The sequence below is a fragment of the Hemicordylus capensis genome, chromosome 8 (assembly GCF_027244095.1).
Source record: "Hemicordylus capensis ecotype Gifberg chromosome 8, rHemCap1.1.pri, whole genome shotgun sequence".
In the NCBI taxonomy this organism is placed as follows: domain Eukaryota; kingdom Metazoa; phylum Chordata; class Lepidosauria; order Squamata; family Cordylidae; genus Hemicordylus; species Hemicordylus capensis.
This window is the reverse complement of record NC_069664.1, coordinates 27976105-27997197: the sequence shown is the minus strand read 5'-3', so window position 1 is coordinate 27997197 and position 21093 is coordinate 27976105. Positions and strand designations below refer to the sequence as shown.

Genomic DNA, 21093 nt, shown 5'->3' with positions numbered 1-21093 from the left:
AGCCCTCTTCACGGCAGGTTGCCAACTGGGAAAGGAGGTCAGGGGTTCAGGTCTTCCCAGTCTGAGTCTAACCACTACACCCCACTACTCTTTCCTCCTGGGGAAGCCCTCTTCACCTTGGGCAGCCAGCTGGCAAACCAGGACTGGGGCTCCTGCCCCTTTTATCAGGGGCACGAAAGGCGGGATGGATCCTTCCCAGCAGGTGTATCTTGTTAGCGGAGAAGCAGCAGCTGCCGACATTCTCACGAGGAGGCCTCTTCGGCTTCGACCCCAGCCCAGCCCAGCCCAGCCGAGGCGGCACTCCCGGAGTCCTTGTTCGCTCCCCTCACCCAGCGGGGTGCTACGGCCAAGAGCGCGAGGGGATTCCATTCACTTTCGGTAGTGCTTTTATTCTCTTTCTATTTCGCTAGAGTGAGCTCAGAAAAGCGGAGGAAGGCGGCGGGGGGGGGGGGGGGGGTTCTAGTGTGCAAAGGGGAGGCTGTGGGGCCACGGGGGCGGGCCCTCCAAACACGCTTGGCGGCGGCACCCGGCACATTTCGGGAGACCTCTCGGGTGGCAACTTGCTCTTTTTTGAGGGTTGTTTTTTTTAAATAATAAAAATGGTGGCTATGCGGGGAAGTATAACCCAGACTAATTACACTCGCTCTCTCCCTCCCCTCCCCCCCCCAGTAACTGCCAAGGAACAAAATAATTATACCGTAAATTTTTGCCAAAAAAAAAAGCGTAATTGTGTCATTATTTTACTCTGCTGTTTCTGGGCGGGTGGGGAAGGGCAATATCAATGTATTTATTTATTTGCAACGTATCAATTATTTATATTTTTGCTAATAAGGCTTCCCTTCTCGACTTTACAGGAGCGACACCATCTTTCTATCACGACCCCCCCCCACACTCTAATTATCCCCCCCCCATGGAAACGCTGCACCCCCACATTCCATTTCCGGGCACGGTGCCGTTCCTCTGTTCTCCACCGGGGGGCGCCCTTCTGCTCTCTCGGCGCCGCTGGACGCGGCTCCGCCGCTACCTCCGGATCGCAGCGCTTCGCTTCTGCTCCTCTCCTCGGGTCGCCTGGCAAGAAGCGGCGGCGGCGGCGGCGGCGGCTGTAGCTCCGGTGCCTCGGAGACTGCGCGGGGGAAAAGCTCCCCCGAGCCGGCAGCCCTGCATCCGAACCCCGCGGAGCTCCTCAGGTAGGAGAAGCGCCTGTCCCTGCATTGCTGCCTGCCTGCCTGCCTCCCTCCCCGGGCACCGTTAAGCCGCAGCCTCCAGCCCAGCCTTGCGCCCTGCCAGGGAGCGACAGCAACCGCCTCTCTGTGGACCCGGCAGGCAGCCCCAGGGTAGAGGGTGGGAGCTCCCGCGGCGAGCCGGCTGCGGCTTGCTTGGCTTGCCTCCCTCCCTGGGCTCCAGGACTCCCGTCCGACTGGGAGGAAGTGGGGTGGCTCCCCCCTCCCCGCCCCCCCCGCAACCCGTCTCAGCCTCGCTCTCCCCGTAACATGATGGAGGGTGCGTGCTCGCTCTCCGTGGCTGCTGGTGGCTCTGGACCAGCCTGTGCACACCCTCCTCCCTCGAGTCCTCTGGTCCTTCCCAGGACTCCGGTGGGTCTGTGTTCCGGCTGTTTGGGGGGCGCCCCCCCCCTCGGCGATCCAGGACTCCGCGCGGGCTATCAGAACTCCTGGGTCCCCCCCCTCGTCTTGGGGTCCAGCCCCGCTCTGCCCCCGACTTCTCAGCCCCACGCCTTGGGGATCATTCTCTTTCTCTGGTCTGTTTGGGTGGGGGGCAGCAGCAGCCCGCCTCTGAGCTCCAGTTTCCTAGACTGGGTCAGCTTGGAGACCCCAAGACTTGCTTGGCTAAGGCCAGTCCCCTTTTTCTTTGGGGGGGGGAGAGGATTCTCCCCTCCAAATCACTCTGTTCGGATGCTCGTTCCGCTTCCTGCCGGTTCCTCCCGCTCCATACTTCTGGGGTTCAGCCTCTTCCCAGGTCGGTTTCCCAGGTATGGGCAGAGCGCTTCAGGTGGGGGAGTCAGAAGGGGAAGTGTCGGGCGAGGGGGGAGGAGGAGGACGACTCGGGCTGCGATTCTTTGCCCACTTACCTGGGAGTAAGCCCCACGGAGCCCAGCAGCAGCAGCACCGACTCCCGAGTCAGCATGCCTGGGATTGTGCTGTGTGAGCAGCAAACGCATCTGGGGTCGCTAGATGGATAACAGAGAGGCGAGCAGCCGACGAGCTGGGCGGCGGTGCTCCGCTCTGCGAGGCAGCCGCGGAGCACTCGCCGGGGTGGGTCTCCGGAGCGTGGGCCGTGACTCCGGTCTGGGACTGCTGGCGAGACCCGACTTTGGCCCCAGCCGGCGTGCTGCCCGGTTGCGATTCCCCGGCGAGGGGCCCGACCGAGCCCCCCCCCCAGATGCCGGAGGTGGGCCGGGGGGCGCAGCCCGGGGAGGCAGGCGGAGGGGCGTGATGGATGGCTGCAGGAGAGGCGCGGCGGCGAGGGGGCGCGGGCGGCTGGGCTCTGGGGAGGTGCGGCGGCGGCGGGGGGGGGCGCTCGGAGTGGCAGGTGGGAGGAGAAGGGAATGACAGCCCGCCAGGAGATGGATGCTCGCTTTTGCTGCGGGGACGGAGGCGGGCGGGCGGGCGGGCTGCTGGGGAGAAGTTGCGCTCCGTCCCCGGCACATCGCTGCCGAGGCCGCCTGGGTTCTCTCCGGGCTGGTGGCGGGGAGGAGGAGGAGGGAGAGCGGAGCACAGCATCCCCCGGGGCGGGCGGGCGGGCTGGTGTTGGGGCTCTTCTTCCGCGGAGCTTCGCCGCCGGGGCCTTTCGGAAATGTCACCTTGTCCTGAGCCTGCCTGCCTGCTGGGGGAGATGCTCTCCTGTGGAGAGCGGGTCGGGGGCAGAAGAACCACACGGTGGGGGGGGGGTGTGTGTGTTGCCATGCGTTGGCTGTTTCCAAATCCTGCTGCTGCTGTTGCCTCCAGCCCGGAGATTGCCATGGATTTCTCCCCCGCGGTTCTTGCCTGCGCTGCTCTTTCCCAGGCGCAAGATCCAAGGCTGGGGCGGGGTGTGTGTGTGTGTGTGGTTTCTAATGATCAGGCTGTAGCTGGTGAGCGCTACTTCCGAGTCTGCCAGTAGCGGAACGACTGTGATGGCAGCCCCTGGAGCTGGGCTGCGAAGTGGGTACCCCAAGCTCAAGGAGGGCTCCGTTTACTTTAAGGACGTCGGGTGGTGCCATGGTTTATTTTCAGTCTGGAATGAGTCGGCATGGATGAAAAGCTAGACCTTGCGTTGCTGGGAGGCTTAGTGTGGGCAGCAGGCTAGACAGGGCAGCTCAGTTGCGCTTCTCATTGGATCATCTCCAGGCTCAGGGGAGCAACAGCAGAAGAGGAGGACATGGCTTCCTCTCTTGCCTGTGGGCTTCCCAGCGTCATCTGGTGGGCCACTTGGGAAACAGGATGCTGGGCTGGATGGGCCTTGCCTGATCCCGCAGGGCTGTTCTTGTAGCCTTACACCGCAAAGCACCTCCAGAAACTGAATTTTGCAGGTGGGGGAGGAGGAAAATCCTCTATACTTGCTGGGTGACTCTGGGCCAGTCACTTCTCTCTCAGCCTAACCTACCTCACAGGGTTGTTGTAAAAGAGAAACTTAAGTATGTAGAGCACCGCTCTGGGCTCCTTGGAGGAAGAGCAGGATATAAAATGTAAGTAAGTAAATAAATAAATAATAAAATCAGATGCATGGGTCCATCAGGGTTCCTTGTAGCAGGGATTCCCAGATGCTGCTGACTACAGCACCCATCACCCCCCGCAGCAATGGCATTTGGCTGGGGATGATGGGACTTGTAGTCAGCAACATCTGGGAATCCCTGTTACAGGGAACACTGGTGTTTGTACGTTAGCTATGGCAATCCAAAGTGATTAACTCAAGGCTAGTGTGTGTGTGTGTGTGTGTGTGTGTGTGTGTGTATTGGGTGAGGTGTGTGTAGTACTGAGATTCTACCTTGGACAGGGAAATGTCAAGCTGTGGTACTGTTGGTTCAAAGAGATATTCTCCAGGCCCTTGTAAGCAGTCCCATGCAGATATGTGCCTGGACTGGGCTGGCCATTGTGGCAGGGGATGATGGGGGTTGTAGTCCACTGGGGAGCCAAGGCTGAGAAACGCCTGTCTGCATATTAAATAGAACTGCACCAGGGATTACTCTGGGGCACAAAATGTGTGTGTTTCAGGAGTGCAAATACTTGTTAATAAAATACCCACAATGACTTTTCATGGGGGGTGGAGAAGTAGAAAGTCCCTGGTTCAATCCCTGGCAGCATCTCCAGGTAGGGGTGCTAAAACCTTGGTGGTGACATCTTAAGGAGCTGCTGCCGGTCAGTGTAGACAGTACTGAGCTAGAGGGACCAAGAGTCTGACTCCATGTAAGGCAGCTCTCTGTGCAACCTATGTTTGTTGCTGGGGGCTCAGAGCAGGAAATCTGAGTCTTGTTCCACTGTGCATAATAACGCTAACCTTTAAGGACTGCAGAAGCACCCACTTGGAGGAAAGCAAAGGTCCACCGAGTCTTGTGGCCAGCCAGGCACCTCCTCAGGAAGCCCACAAGAAGGGCCTGAAGCAAGAAGCCCTGCTCTGCTATGGTCCAGCAACGGTTATGCAGGGGTAGACTGCCTCTGAAACTGGAGGTTCCATGTAGCCATTCTGGCTAATGGTGGCCATCGATAGCCCCCTTGCTTCGAAAGCATTGATCATTCTTCAGCTGCTCAAAGCACACTGCGTGCATTATCTCAGTCAATCCTCCTAATGACCTTGTAAGGTAGGCCAGCTTCCTAACCCACATATCGCAGGAGGTGGAGGCCAGGCGGGGCAGGCCAAGGGGGCTCAGACTCGAACAGGAGAACTCCCAGCTTGCCTTCCTTTGCCCCGGTGTCCTTCCCCAGCTCGAGTCGTGGACGACGATGGCAGAAGAGCGGAGCTGCCTTCTGTGTTCCATTTGCAGTCAGGACTTCCCTCCTCATTAATCAGGTTTATTATCCCCCCACCCTAACTGGCAGGATTCATCCTCCAAGGTCGTGACCCCTGGGAGAGTTAATCGAATACGCACACATCCCACCGCTGGGGCTTGGTTTAATTTCCACCGCTGCCTGGCTTTCCCGTGGAGCAGCTTGCTGACGCTGGGAGGCCTGGCGCTGTCTCCTGCCTTGCAGCCGCTGGCAGGGGATGGCCCCGCAATTGCCCGTCTCCTCCTCTTGCAGCAGCGGCAACTCGGGGAGCTGGCGTGCGGGGACCCAGCGAGCACCGTCTGGGATTCAGCTCTGCCTGCAGAGCCCAGACCCGGCGATGCTAAAAGGAGCCGGAAGACGTGCGCTTCCAAAGAGTGGCTTAGTTACAACAGAATGCGGGTGGGAGCTGACCTGGAAAATAAGTGTAGACGGTGTCGGGAAGCATCCCTGCGCACAGCACCTTCCGGCTTTACAAAGCACCAGCAGGATGAACCCGTCCCCAAGGGACTGGCCCGGGGATTTGGGGTGCCCTAGGCAAAGTTTGCAGATGCAGCCGAGAGGTGAGGAGCACTGGCTTTAACTTGAGGTACTCAGCAGGGGCGTAACTGTAATAGGGCAAGGGGAGACAGTTGTCTGGGGGCCCACGGCCTTGGCCCCCCCCCCAGAGGCAAGTCACATGACTGACTCCCCCAGCCGCGCACCCGCCCAGGCTTCCTTCAGTTGGATTCATCCTCCAAAACTGATGTGAGTGTTAAGACCTGGAGCTACCAGAACAGCCTGTCTTTCTCTAGGACCATTCAATGACTTACATCGTCCACGATTTACAAAACCTTAAAAAAAATAATTTAGGATGATGTTCTATGGTGGCACATAGGTGTTTATATAAAATTTTACTGTGCTTTTTGTTGCCACTATTCAGCCTCATTTAAGATTTCTTTTTTCATGAGCTGAGCTTCAGTGGGGGGGCATTTTAGAATCTTGTCTCTGGGCCCACTCCAAGCTGGCTACGCCCCTGGCTCAGGCTGCTCATTCACCAGGCTAGATGAAGGGCCAGCCTGCACTGATGACCCACTGTGAACGATGAGCCTGCGCTGGTTTGAGGATACAGTGGGGGAGAGTTCCCCAGTCTGTTGTGGGGGCAAAACTCGAACACTTCAGAGATGAGAAGATGCTGCTGTGAATTTGGAAATCCAGTCCAAGTCCATTTGGGGGACGGGGGGAATGAATGCTGAGGCAGGCAGTTCATCTCTGTAAGAGGGAGTGCAGCTTATGAGACCAGCTGTTTATTGGGGGCCGAGATGTGATGAATGGAAATGGCTGTGCCTTTTGGGGTGCAGAATGGGGAGGCCCTTTGGGTGCCGGGTGACATTCTTCCACCACTGTTCAGGACTTCAGGGATGCCATGGAGGAGGAGGAGAGAAGAATGTGCAGTACTGTATTATACTACTACTAATATTCATATACCACTTTTCAACCAAAGCTCCCAAAGTGGTTTACATAGAAATAAATAAATGAATAAATGCAATGGCTCTCTGTCCCCAAAGGGCTCACAATCTACAAAAAGAAACATAAGACAGACACCAGCAAAGAGCCACTGGAGGGATGCTGTGCTGGGGCTGGAGAGGGCCAGTTGCTCTCCCCCTGCTCAATAGAGAGAATCACCGCTTTAGAAAGGCACCTCTTGGTTCAGTTAGCAGGGGAGCACTGTTTATGCATGCACAGGCACACCCCGAAAACGTGCCCTAGGTCTGCCTGTTGGATGGGCTGGCTAAAATTTGACAGAGGGTATCTGGAGATAGAAGAGTGTGGGGAGTGCCTCACTCTGAGTCATTGGTTCCCAACCTGGCTTCCTCCAGATTTTGCTGAACTACAAGTCTCAGCATCCCCAGCCACAATAAATTGTAGCTGGGAATGATGGGAGTTGTAGTTTAGCAACATCTGGAGGAAGCCAGGTTGGGAACCACTGCTTGAAGTATTGACACCTTGATTTTCAACAAAAAGGTTCTCAAAGCAGTTTACATGCTGCTTTCTTAACCATTAAGAAAATGGTTCCCTCTTCCCAAGGAGCTTGCAGTCCATAAAGCAGCCCAAGGGAAATTCCAGCAGCAGGCACTCATCCCCTCCATTCCGGAGGAGTTGTGAGTGAGGGCTTCAACAGCCCCGTGTGAAAGGCTTCCAGGGGATTTCAACCCTTGGTCTCCAGATGCTGTGGGACTACAAGTCCTGTCATCCCCAGCCATTGTGGCAGGGGATAATGGGAACCGCAGACCATCACATCTCCCTTTGGAGAATGGGTGGGGTCAGGCTATTTGGGGAGACTAGGGATTCTTAGACAGTATGTGGTATGAGTGTACAGAGATCTTCTTAGAGCAACTTGGAGAAAGCTCTGCTCACCAGAGTGGCAGGGTTCTTCCGTGCCTCTTGTAGCTGTGTGGCAGACATCATTTCAATCGGTGCAGCCTTTCCTGGCATGGAGATGCATTTGTGAAGCCCAACACCACCTGCTGGGTGTGTGCCTGTTGCACAGCTGTGAAGGACAGACAGGAGCCCTTGTTTTGAGACCCACAAATTCTCACCATTAAAAAAAAAAAGTGATTGGATTTTGAGACCCACAGATTCTCCATACATATGCACACTGCAGCAGTGGTGGGCCTTCCCCGGAAAAGTGGCCCTATTAACCATTTGCTTTCCGCCTCCTTTCAGGCCTGCATCCCTTTCCATTTGGAGAGATCGGAGGCAAGTTTTAAAGGAGATTGAAAGCCCCTCCTAAAATAACAAGCCGCAGGCTGGAATCAGATTAATGTGATTCACAGCTTCTCTTGCAGAAGGGAGGAACACAAGCGATGCATTTGGATGAGCGGAGGGGATTTATGCACCGAAGAAGCCGCCTCTCCTGTGGCGTGCAGCCCAGCAGCAGATCTCGGGGGGGGGGGGAGGACATTTTGTGGCCCCTGTTTGCAGCTGTGAATAAGCAGCAAACTGCCTTGAAGTCTCCTATGTCGCTTTATTTGGTGCAAGTGAAGGATGCAGGAGGACGCGAATGCAGCTTAATTTCTGTTTAAAAAGTGAAGCCTGTTTCCAAGCCCCACTGTCTGTCATGGACCTCCAAACTCCAGATGTGAGAAGTGTGGGAAGCAAAAGGGTGAATGGCTGCCTGTTTTGTTTTTCCCAACCTCTCTTGTAGTGGGTTAGGGCCGTTATGGAAGAGAATTGCTGACCTCCGAGGATGCCCCAAGGGGTCAGTGCTGGTGTGTGGAAGAGGACTTTGTGGATGGGGCCATGGGGATGCAGAAGGCCCTAGGTTCTATCCCTGGCAGCATCTCCTGGGAGAGATGCTGCCAGTCCGTGCAGACAATCCTGAGCTCAATGGACCAAGGGTCTGACCTGGTGTCGGGCAGCTTCCTATGTTCCTGTGGAATCCGTCCCTGGAAAATGGGGTGCTTTAATCACCCAGAGACTTGCTTCCTGGGATATGCCAGGAACATTATCCATTATGAAAACCAGGGGTTTCCCACATGTTGGGTCTCCAGATGTTGTTGAACTACAACTCCCATCATCCCCAACCTGCAATGGCCAAGGGGAGTTGACATCTGGGGATCCAAGTTCAAGAACCTCTGGTGTCGCAGCTAAGAGATGGAGCTGCGAATCTCATGTGCATTAAGTAAGTCCCTCCAACAGCATTTGAGCTGGGACCCCTAGAGTTGGAACTCCTCGTGTACTTCCTCTCATCTGTCCTGAATCAAGTACCAATGAGTTACACTGGCTGATCCCAGATTATAATCTTATGAGTGAGGGAGGGAAAACCAGAGGAGAGCTGGTCTGGTGGTAGCAAGCATGACTTGTCCCCTTAGCTAAGCAGGGTCTGCCCTGGTTGCATATGAATGGGAGACTAGAAGTGTGAGCACTGGAAGATATTCCCCTCAGGGGATGGAGCCGCTCTGGGAAGAGCAGAAGGTCCCAAGTTCCCTCCCTGGCAGCATCTCCAAGATAGGGCTGAGAGAGATTCCTGCCTGCAACCTTGGAGAAGCTGCTGCTGGTCTGTGTAGACAATACTGAGCTAGATGGACCTACGGTCTGACTTGGTATATGGCAGCTTCCTATGGAACCTGTGACTTTTCCACGCTACCATAATGTAAGAAACCTCTGTCTCCCCCACCCACCACAATGTAACTCTGCCTGATTTTCTCCCCCTGTAATTCCATTATCCTCCAGAAAGAGGGTGCTTCCTCCAACAAGAAGCTTTCTCAGTGCACGTCTAGGCCCTGTCCTGCCTTACTCACAGGGTAGGCTCTGAAGGAGCTTTAGGCAACCTCGTCTTCCCAGCTGTTTTGAACGAAGACTCCCCTTGTCATCTGCAGCCTCCACGGTAAATTGCCGCTGGACAGTGAAGGTTGCCCACCTCCTGTCCTAAAGCAAAGTGATTGCACCGTCTCGGGAGACTGCATTTCGCGCTCATGAGATTTCCAGGGGGACGGAAGTTTGGTTGTCCACAGTACCGGAAAGCGACCTGTTGGGGTATCTCCCTTGTTGATGAAGCAGAAAGGAAGAACTTGGCAGGCTAGAAACAGAAGAAGTGATGGAAGGGGACGAGTATTGGAGAGGAGTAAATACACACTTGGAATTAGTTAGTACTCGGGGCTTAAGCAAAGCGGAGAATTTAATAGGAGGAGAAATCGATAACGGAGGACGGATGACTTAAAATTTAGGGGAAGCTGCCACCAGGCGTGTAGTTAATAAGGGAGTTTAAATAATGGGGCTGGCCATTGCGTGAGACGCTTAAACCAAAGTTGCTGCGGTCTTGATTCTAGCAAACGTCGCACACACTTGGTCTTGAATATCAACTGCAGAAGGGAAGAAGGCAGCACTGCAGAGAGGTGGTCTGGGGCAAAATGTTGTCTTGCCCCTCAAATACTCTCAGGTGATAGTAGTGATGGTTAGCACCCTGGACTTCCAATCCAGCAGTCTGACTTCATATCTCAGTAGGAGCACTTGGGAGATTTGGGGGGGACAAGAGCTGGCCTTGCATTGTGAAAATGAATTGCCCTCTTTGCCAAGCAGGGTCTCCCCTGGTTTGCATTTGGATGGGTGAGCACTGTCTGCTGTAAGATATTCCCCTTGGGCAATGGGGCCACAGCTCAGTGGGGGAGCATCTGCTTTGCATGCAGAAGGTCCCAGGTTCCCTCCCTGGCAGCATCTCCAGGTAGGGCTGGGAGAGATTCCTGCCTGCAACCTTGGAGAAGCCGCTGCCAGTCAGTGTAGACAACACTGAGCAAGATGGATCAGAGGTCTGACTCAGCAGAAGGCAGCTTCCTATGTTCTTAACATATGGGGGCCCTTGGTCTTGTGGGGTTCTGTGGCAGTTTGCTCCCTTGGAGAAGGGTGAGGCGACTGCAGTGCTCATGGGCTGGGGAGAGGGGTTTGGAATGAGAAAGCTGTGCTCGGCCAAAGGTTCACTGAGAAGCTAAAATGCAAGGTCGGCAGCCTTGTGGTTTCCTTACTGTCAGACTGGCAGTGGGGAAAGTGGAATAGTTGAATGTTCCTGTGTCCACATGTTGGCCAGATTTACCCTGAAGTCCCTGTAAGTCATCGATTTTTCACTGCACATTAGAGTGTAGCCCGGTTGATATCCGGATTTTAAAAAAATCCACTATTTGCATCAGTTTTGGGGGGGTAACTTTGAGTTCGCAATAAAGCCTCCCAGTAAACTCGCAGTAAAGCTTGCTGTGTGCAAAAGTCCCTGAAGTGGTGCAGTCCTTGAGGCCCCTGATATGTGGCACCAGCTCAGCATCTGCCCTGTTCACATATTATGTTCAATGCAATATACAAGCGAACACAGGTACAGTTATTTGTGTTCTGTACACAGGTACACGGCAGTACATGTCCTGACTGCATGGTCCATTTGAGGGATCTGTACCCAGGTTCACTTCTAAAAGGAAGGCAGGCATACGATGAATATTTGTATACTGCTTTTCAACAAAAGGTTCCCAAAGCGGTTTACATAGATGTGAATAAATAAAATGGCTCCCTGTCCCCAAAGGGTTCACAATCCAAAAAAAGGAAATGTAACAGAGAGACCAGCAACAGCCACTGGAGGGATGCTGTGCTGGGGATGGATAGGGCCAGTCGCTCTCCCTCTGCTTGACAATCACCACCTTAAAAGTCCCCTCCTCCTGCTCAGTGAGCAGCGGGTAGCGTATAGTCATGCACATACAAATATGTAGGAGTGCACAGACCTCTGTTCACTCGTACCACATACTGTCTGAACAGGGCCATTCTGTCTGCTGACAGTGGCCAAGAGAAACTTTAAGGAAGCTCACCAGTGGAAATTGGTGATAGTTCTGTCCAGTGGGGCAGCATTCAGGGTCATTAGTCTTGCCTAAAGGTAAAGTGTGCCGTGGAGTCAATTTCGACTCCTGGCGTCCACAGAGCCCTATGGTTTTCTTTGGTAGAATACAGAAGGGGTTGACCATTGACGCCTCCTGCACTGTATGAGATGATGCCTTTCAGCATCTTCCTATATTGCTGCTGTTGGATGCATGTGTTCCCCATAGTCTGGGAAACATGCCAGTGGGGATTTGAACAGGCCACCTCTGGCTTGCTAGGCAAGTCATTCCCCCACTGCGCCACGAGGTGGCTTAGTCTTGCCTAAGCACTGTTGAAATCAAGGAGACTAGTGAGTCAGGAGTAACTGGGCTTGGTCCAGTATTTCTGCCGTGCAGGGCTTCTGCTGCCTGGACCTTTTGCCCTCGTATAGCACCGAAGGGCACACGGTTCAGAAAGACGACCTGGGGATTCCCTCGCAAGGTTATTTGATGCAAAAGAGGCCACGGAGTCCCATTTACGAGGTTATAAATCCTGGCTAATGAAAATATTATCCTAATTGTGGGAGTTTGGCGCAGGGCCTTGGACCATGCACAAGGAAGTCAGCGCATTACAAGAGATTAGAAGAGTTGCAAAATCTTCTTGCTTATAATGAGCTCTTCTAACTGCCCCGATATTAACTTGCTGCATGGTACAGTGGGCAAGGACTGGAGGAGCAATTTATGACCTTAATCAGAGTTTCGTCTGCGGAGGGCTTGCTTTAGCCCCCACCGGGCCGTTGGAAATTCGGGATCAAGTCGCCTGGAAAGCAAAAGAACGAGGGAAGGGAAGGCGCGTGCTGACTGAGCAGATGTGCTAGCCTAGAATGGCTTTCTTTCTTACAAGGGCTGCCGTGGCTGAAAAATGGGTGTCTACTGTCAGCATTGGAGCCTTCTTGTGGCAACTGGGAAGTGCAGGAATGTCAAGGCTCTGTGTGGAGCATTGCCTTTGGCGTAAAGGTAAAGTTGTGCCACCAAGTTGGTCTCAACTCCTGACGCCCAAAGAGCCCTGTGGTTGTCTTTGGTAGAATACAGGAGGGGTTTGCCATTGCCTCCTCCCACGCAGTGCGAGAGGATGCCTTTCAGCATCTTCCTTTATCTCCGCTGCCCGATATAGGAGTTTCCCATAGTGTAGGAAACATACCAGTGGGGATTCGAACCAGCTACTCATGTTCATTTGAACAGAGCTCTAGTATTTTAAAAGAGAGAAGCTCTTTTGCTGCTGCTTAATATAAGAGTTTCCCATATTCTGGGAAACATACCAGCAAGGATACGAACCGGCAACCTCTGGCTTGCTGGTCAAGTCATTTCCCTGCTGTGCCATTATAGGTGGTGCCTTTTGGGATGCCCCTGAGGACAGGAGGTCCTCAGACTTATGACACAATTGATTCCTGAAAATGGTGTTCTTAAGTTGAAACATCTTGGCTCAGAAACGATGTACCTGTAGGACACTGGGGTTTCATTCCTGATCAAGGCTGGATACCCAGTTTTCCCCCCTTGCTGCTGTGAAAACAGGTAGTGTATTGCAGACGTGCAGACAAGGAGCAGAAAAGTGGGTGTGGGACAGTGTTCCCTCTAACAGGGACTCCCAGATGTTGTTGACTACGACTCCCAGAATCCCCAGCTGCAATGGCTTTTGCTTGGGGGTTATGGGAGTTGTAGTCAACAACATCTGGGAATCTCTGTTAGAGGGAACACTGGTGTGGGAGCATCTGGAGTTGCTCATCCTTGCCACCTACTCCCTTAAAAACACAAGAACAGCTGTGCTGGATGGATCAGGTCCAAGGCCTATCTAGTCCAGCACCCTGTTTCACACCAGGGTGTTTCACCCTGTGACCCACCAGATGGCTTTCCCCTGCGAACTTTGAACCTTCCAAAATGGTGATTCTCTTATAGTTAACGGCGATGTGTGTGTGTGGGGGAGTAATTGGCCCTATCCAACCCCAGCACTGCACCCTTCTAGTGGCTCTTTGCTGAGGGGATGGGGCTTCTGTGCCCCCATCGGCTTGCATGCAGAAGGTTCCAGGTTCAATCCCTGAGAGAAACTCTTGCCTGAAACCTTGGAGAGCTGCTGGTGGGTGGTCAGTGTAGACCAGGGCCACTCAGCATTGACTCTCCAGCTGTTTTTGGACCACAACTCCCATAATCCTCAGACACACAGCAGTCAATAGCCAGGGACTGTGGGAGTTGTAGGCCAACATCTGCAGGAGGGCTGAAGTTGAGCAGTTCTGGTGTAGGCAATACTGAGCTAGGTGGACCAAGGGTCTGACTCGGTATAAGTCAGCTTTCTGTGCTCCTAGCCCACACACCAACAGCATGAAGCCTCCTTTCCTGTGGCAAGTGTGGTGACATTAAAACTAGGTGGCAGTTCACCAACATCCGAAGTCCTGTTTGTCTTAACTCAGAGCATCTTAAGTCAAGGACTGCCCGCTGTAATCGAAACGACATAGCACCATTCATGCACATGGTGCTTTGCAAAGAACGAGAAGAAAGGTCCCTGCCCCAAGGGGCTCACATTCTTAGAATAGGGAAAGGAAGGGGAGGCAGGGATGAGGCAGGGAAGAAAATGTGGACTAAGGCAGAGGTTTTCAAACAATCGCCAGCACCCGAAAGAATAATGTATTCTCAAAAACGTTCTGCACCCTGGGAGTTCTGCACCTTGCTGTCACATTTTATTTTGATAGTTTAATCTTGTCCTGATGATTTTGCATTTTGATGTTGTGTGCCACTTTGAATTCCATGGTGGAAGAAAATCAGGGCAGGAAAAGTAAGACAAATGCCTGCTGAACTTCAGTATTGGACCTGTTTGAGGCTGGTTCCAGGATGGATGAACTGCTGCAGCACCATTGGGGTCCTGTGGCTGGGTGGCTTTTAGTGAGCTGTTTTAAAGACATTCTGCTTCGCTTCTTAACAAAACTCCAAGCAGCTCAAAGGCAAGTAATTAAGGCATGGTAAAAGAGCAATAAATATAACAAAACATCAGTGAGGGAATCAAACTTCCCCAGCAGCAGAAAACCAGCCAGAATCAATTGGGTGGAGAGCTGGTCCTCCGATGGTAGCAAGCATGAACTGTTCCCTTTGCTAAGCAGGGTCTGCCTTGATTCCCATTTGGACGGGTTACTACATGTGGGCATTGTAAGGTATTCACTGTAGGGCACGGGGCCGTAGCTCAGTGGCAGATCATCTGCTTTGCATGCAGAAGGTCCCAGGTTCAGTCCCTGGCAGAATCTGCAGGTAGGGCTGGGAGAGACGCCTGCCTGAAGCCTCAGAGTGCAGACAGTGCTGAGCTAGATAGACCAATGGTCTGACCTGGCATAAGACAACTTCCTGTGTAAGTGGTAGCAACAGGACCAGGGTTATCACGACCCCAGGTCTAAAGCAGGGATTGCTAACCATGATTTAAGCAGGCAGCCAAAAGCCAACAAGCAGGCCTCCCTGGAGACCGCACTCCATGAAGCTGGTGCCATGACCAAAAAGGCCCTGAGCTTCTTTCAGTATTGAAAGAAGCTTCCATTCTGCACAGGGCGGGTCCTTGGATGCTGAATGGAGTGTGTCCAAAACCAGGCAGTTTGGGGACAGTCCTAGCCCCAGTCCATTTATGGCTGTCGTTGAGAGCCAGCTGTGCTGGTAATTCCATGGAAGCCTCTGCATCTGGAGTGGGGGCCAGAAGACAGACTCTCCTAAAGCTGCTCTGCTCTCTCGAGTTCATTATGCCGCCATGAGCTCATCCCAGCTGCTGCCAGCCTCTGTGCAAAAGCACCTTGATCCACCTGGTCAGGCCGTTAAATCAATTTACTATCTTGTTTGAAACCGATTGATTAACTGATGTGCCATTTCGGCATGGGGTGGTGTGCCCGGGATATTTAATGAGGAGAACTGTGTGGCTTGACTCAACAAAGGAGATGAATGGTGTCTTATCGGGGATGTCATCTTCAAACACATTACCCCAGTTGGGAGGCTTGCGTGGATGGTTTACAACCACCCTGTCGGCTCTGAATGCTCTCCGGAGGAAGACGGCTCCAATTAAAGTTTGATTAAAAATCTGCATTTTGGAAGTCTGATGAATGCATTACTGGATCGATGGTGCCAGTGAGTTGGTTAATGTCCTCAGCCTTATTAGTCATGTTGCCTCAAATGGAAAGGTTAATTAGGTGCAGGAAAGGGGCCTCTTTAGTACTGAGTGTGTGGCTCTGGAGATGACGTGACTAATTCAGGCCCATTGCCTGGACTTCTGGATCTGCTCAGAAACCCGCTTTGGGTGGTCCGGAAATGCTTAGTGGCCACACTCTCTGCCGTACCCACTCTGGCCTTATGCAGTTGCCATGTTCCCAGTTTGCCTTAAAATAGTAGGAGGTGGAAGAGGGTGGCAGAAGTGGGAAGAGGGTGGCTGCAGTGGTCCAAGGAACCTTGGGGAGGAGAGGACAAAGGTACTAGGCGTACCAGAGCAGGGGGACCGCCTCAGGCCCTGCTCTTTTAACCCCCATTAGAATTAACTGGAAGGGGGCCCTACACTGGCTGATTTGCCCCGGGCCCTGCACCCTGCCAGGGCTCTCTAAGGGCAGCCCGGAGAGTGTTTGTGGTGGCTTTGGGAAAGCAAGGCCAAGCCGGCCGAGGAGTGGTGGGCAGCAAGATGGAGGATTAGCAGAGTTAGCAAACCCCTGCGGACTGAGCAAGGAGGCACCTTTGTGAAAGTGGTGGTTTACTTATGTTTAGCCAGGGGAGAACAACTAGCCCTCTCTATCTCAGTCCCAGCCAGTAGCTGTTACTGGTGTTTCTTTCTAGATTGTGAGCCCTCGCGGACAGGGAGCCATGTTTGTTTTTTATTATTCTTTTTCTGTGCTGACTGCTTTGGGAACTTCTGTTGTAAAACAGGATATAAATATCCATAGTACCAATAGGATTGCAGAATAAAGGAACACAGAATACCGAAGGCAGAGCAGAGTTTCGGTAATGGGTGAATAACTCAAGGAGTGGTCTTTGGAGTGAGAACCAGAGAGAGAGGAGCAGGTCCCTATCTTCCTATGTGTTCCCTCTGGCGATGTGTGTTTGTGAGTTGCCTTGGGCATTAGTTTTCTAGCAGGAAGGTAAGGTATAAATCTCTCTCTAAATAACAGAGAAGAGCCAGGTGCGTCAATGCCGGCTTGGTTCTTAGAGGTGGTGTGGTTGAAACGGATGTTCATAGCATGGTTTGGATGTCTGTCCTTAACCATCTGGCTGACTGACAAAAATCAGTCTTGCTTCTGGTTTGGAATCTGCTTTTGTGTCTAGTATGAAAGAATGGTTAAGATTGAAAGGCCCTTGAGCTGGAGAGAGGAACAAATTTGGCTCATTAAAAAGCAGGTGGATGGGACTTACTGATGGTTCTTAGAAATGGCTTCCACTTTTAGTCCTTTTTTTTTAAAAAAAAAGGAAGGAAAGATTCAGAAAGATTGGATTTTTCTCTGTAGTAGTGAAATGTCATCTCTCTCTCTCTCTCTCTCTCTCTCTCTCTCTCTCTCTCTCTCTCTCTCTCTCAAGTGAAAGGTGGTGTGGCATAAAACAATTTCCCTTTTTCAAATCTGACCTTGGCTATAATGTGGTCTAAGACAAGCCATTCTTTCCCTCTCTTTATCAGTCACAGGGGAGCAATAGTATTGGTCAATCTTGCAAGGTTGGTGTGATACCCATTAAGGCCATTTTCTTGCTGTTTGATCAAGAAACATGAATGGTCCATAATGCCCTAGGTAGGACATAGTTCCTCAACATGCAGTACTCCCTGGGGTATGTGAGATGCAGAGAATACAGAACAGTGGGGTGGCGGGGGGGGGGCAGCCCAATGAGGAAGATGAAGAGAAGGAGACCTGTTTGCCCTTGCTGCTTGGTCTTTGCTGCTGGTTACTGCCTAGAAATATTCTTGCACACTTGCTTTTTCTGGCTCTTTTTTGCTCCCACCCTTTCATTCCGTCTCTCAGTTGCCTCTCCATTCTTCTCAAGATGCTGACCAAAATATTGTTGCTCCTTACAATATGCTGCACTTTCTACTTCCTAGCAATAATTCGTTGTGCTGCATTGCTGGGTTCAGCCCTCCTAGATCAGGACAATATCACCCATAGTGAAGGTACATACTTCAGCTGTTCACTCGTAGGAAGCTGCTTATGTCATACCCTTGGTCTATCTAGCTCAGTACTCAGAAGAGCCGACTCGGTAGATAGACTCACGGTGATGAATACGGGGTCACCTCTACATGGAGAGAGGTCTTCTGGCGTCCATGCAGCCTTCAGGTATGGAAGATCCTGGCCACCTCTAATGCATAATCCAAGAGGCCTGGTTCTCCCATTAATGTGCATGACCCACATAGGAACCTAGGAAGCTGCAATGGAGTCAGACCACTGGTCCATCTGGCTCAGTACTGTCTACACTGACTGGTAGCGGTTTCCCAGGGTTTCAGGTAGGAGTCTCTCCCAGTGCTATCTGGGGATGCTGCCAGGGATTGAATCTGGGAGCTTTTGCATGCAAGCAGGTGCTCTACCACTGTGCTATGGACCCCTCCCACCCCACCCCCTCCAAAAGGAAGCTGCCTTACACTGAGTCAGACGCTTGGGCCATCCAGCTCACTGTTGTCTACACTGACTGGCCGCGGCTCTCTAGGGTTTCAGGCAGGCGTCTTTCCCAGCCCTACCTGGAGATGCTGCCAGGGATCGAACCTGGGTCCTTCTGCATGAAAAGCAGATGCTTTGCCAATGACCCATTCCCTAGTGCCAAAGTTAGCAAACCTACCCACTCTAGAGTAGACATCTGTCATATCATGGTCTGATATACTGTACAAAGCCCTTCTTCCAACCTACGGCACACATTACTGTAAATATTATTGTTGGCAAATAGGACCACTGGGCAATTGAGGTGGTACTTACATTTTTCAGAAGTTAGTGGGCACTTGCTACTAAAAGGTTGAACAACTCTGTCCTGTGACATCTTGTGTTCATTGGTGAGTAAGCTGATGAAGGGTGGTGGACGATGAGTTTTTATTTGTGTGATTTTGGGGAGAAGGAGAAGCCTTGAGACTGAAGCTTGTTGCCCGAGTAGGAGAGGCAGTCAAAAACCTCCCTGATGAGGCATGGATGATAACTTTATATATCACACTTTGTCCCAAACTCAGCAGAAAAGGAAGAGGGATGATGGTCCAGATGGGTTTAAGCTACTTGGGGATTTGGTGGCACAGCGGCGGATGGAGTTTTAAGTGTTATAAATGTGCAGAGTGATGCATGTTGGCAAATTTAATTTTGAATTTCTCCAACCAGCTGCTAGTGGACTGCACAGACAAGGATTCTTGGAAGGGAGTTACATTCAAGAGGAATTATCAGTGGCGATAGGGAGTTTGGAGATCCTGAGGCTGTGAGCAGTGTGGGTTGGAAAATCAAACAGGAATTTTGTGTGCGTGTGTGGGGGGGCTCCCTGATAAACAGAGTCACTGTCAGAAGCTTTCATTATTGGGCAACTTCCTCGGGCTCCCTTCTTGAGACCGCCTCTGTGCCCATCACCTTCTTGTGGTGGCAATGGCGGTAATGGGGTGACTTTCTCAAAGTCCCCCAAGGTGAGAGAGCACCCATGGAAAGCAATTTCCCAAAGGCCCCCTGAGGCTGGTGTTGCTGATCAGACGCAAGGGAGCATTGCTCTGCTCTGGAATTAGCTTTGCCAACTCTGACTGAAGTTATTCCTGGAGAGTCCCTCCCTGTCCCCCCCCCTTCACAAGATCAAGCCGCTTAAAATCTCCAGGCTTGCATTAAAAACAAGCCTCATCCTGGAGAGGGACGATTCCTGGAGACTCCCAAGCCCATCCTGCAGGGTTGGTAACTCTATCTGGAATGTCAGGAGGTATGAGCAACCTCTGCAGAAGATTAAGTTGACTGGGGAATCTGGAAAGAATCCAGAAAAGCAACACACATTTCCTGGAGGTCCCAAACTGCTGGGGTGCAGCAACTCTCTCTAAAAGACCTAAAGACCACGCTGCACTGTACAAAGATTTTAAACAAAAACTAGAGTCCCTGCCCACAGACTTCCAGTGATGTTCTTGTCATGTGCTATGGCATGGAGGCACAAGTTCTGCTGTAGCCTTCTGGCGGTCAGTGGAGCCCTTTCCAACAATCTGCATTCATTCCCAGAAGCAGATGGGACAAATGGGAAACCTCCACTTCTGGCTTGAATCCCACAGTGGGATCTTGGTCAACTTTTGAGTTTCCCAGAAATGTGCTAGTATCTGTCAAGCTTGCGCTATACTCGTACACCAGCCTCCGGGCTCCTTGCTGTCATACCTTGTGCTTTCTTGGCTTGGGCATCCATGTGAAGCCGTATCGGTGAAGAGCTGAGTTGTTCTGGCCACACACGCCATTGTCCTAAACAACCTCCTTTCAGACTCTGTATGTTGGGAGAGCCCTTTTTTTTTTTTTATGGAGGTCAGTCAGAGCCACTCCAGAATCTCATGAGAGATGGAGCAGCTACAGGAAGGCTGGCTGGTTATGAATGGGAGAGGGAAGTTGAAGAAATGTAAAGGAGCCTGTGTGTTCTGCTCAGTTGCAACAGGCTCCTACTGGGCCCCAGCCAAGTGATGGCCGAGACTCGCAATATTTATTTTGACCATCCGCTTGCATGGAAGGAGCTGCATAATGCAATTCTCAGCTTGTGTTTCAAGCAAGGGCCGGTGAACCAGCCACTGCCGTGGGCGTGAGGAGACTGTTTGAAGAAGCGAGATCTTGGCAGAGATGTAAAGTCTCCTTTGCATCTTCCATGGGGCAGGGAGTGGGCAGGCCGGTCAGCCAGATAAGAGGCACTGTTTTTCCTTCCCTCAGACCCCGTTGTGTGTTTGTCTAGCACAGCATCAAGCACGGCTGCAGGGGAATAAAGCAAGCGGGAGCGTTGTCTTGGTTTTCGTTTCATATTTATGGCTCTGTACACACTGGGAAAATTTAGCATACTGGCAAAGGCTAGGTTTGAGACCAATTTGCATCTGTGTGAGGAGGGAAGGGGGTTTAACCTGAGTTTTTGCTTGAAAAAAATTCAAATTCCTGTTAGCTAGAAGCTTTTATGAGCAGATTCTCACACCACCACCACCAAAATACTCTCCATTGTGGATGCTAATCCGATAGCCTCAGTAGGGGAATATCTTCATTCAGACTGACTAAAATACCACACAGTTGTGCGCAAACTTTTGAGTTCTCCACAACTCAAAAGCTTGCTCAGTATTTGGTGACATTTTAGTGAGTCCTAATTAAGCTATTCCCCTACTGCTGGACTGCACAACTCCAGCTGCTGGACTACAAATCCCATCAACCCTCACTATTGGCCACTGTGGCTGGGGATGATGGGAGTTGTATTCCAACAGCTGGAGGGTTGAAGTTGTGTAGGCCTGCCTGACTGTAAGCTGAATTATGGGTGCCAACTGATTTAGAGACATTAAAATATTTTAAAGTGTTGAACTTTAAATGTAGCAGATCTTTAGATTTAACTTGTACATGAATAAAATGCAGTGTATGCATAGTCTTGATCAATATTTTTTCCACTTAGTCAGTTTTGAATGCCCAGGTTCCGTTTTATCTGTAATCCTTTCCTAGGCTCCAGTATTTCAGAGATGAAAACAGGGGTGCTTTTCAGGGGCACACCAAGCTTGGAGTGGGCCCGGAGATGAGATTTTAAAATGGGCCCCTCACCGCCTTCCTCTCCTTCTCCTGGCCCCATGTCTCTGCTGCAGAAGAACATTAAGGACACGTGTTATATGGTGTAGC

The 21093-nt window shown here is 51.9% G+C and overlaps 1 protein-coding gene across 4 annotated transcripts in view; it reads left to right on the top strand.

Moving 5' to 3' along the window:
• The first annotated feature begins 193 nt into the window (after positions 1-193).
• GRIK4 (glutamate ionotropic receptor kainate type subunit 4) overlaps positions 194-21093 on the top strand; it is a 341226-nt gene continuing 320326 nt past the window's right edge. The window contains exons 1-2 of one of the 4 annotated variants that reach the window (XR_008311082.1): positions 194-378; positions 855-1187. The gene's annotated coding sequence lies outside the window, so the exon portion shown is untranslated. The remainder of the gene's footprint in view (positions 379-854; positions 1188-21093) is intronic. The other 3 variants (XM_053269827.1, XM_053269826.1, XM_053269825.1) reach the window with 3 other exon arrangements.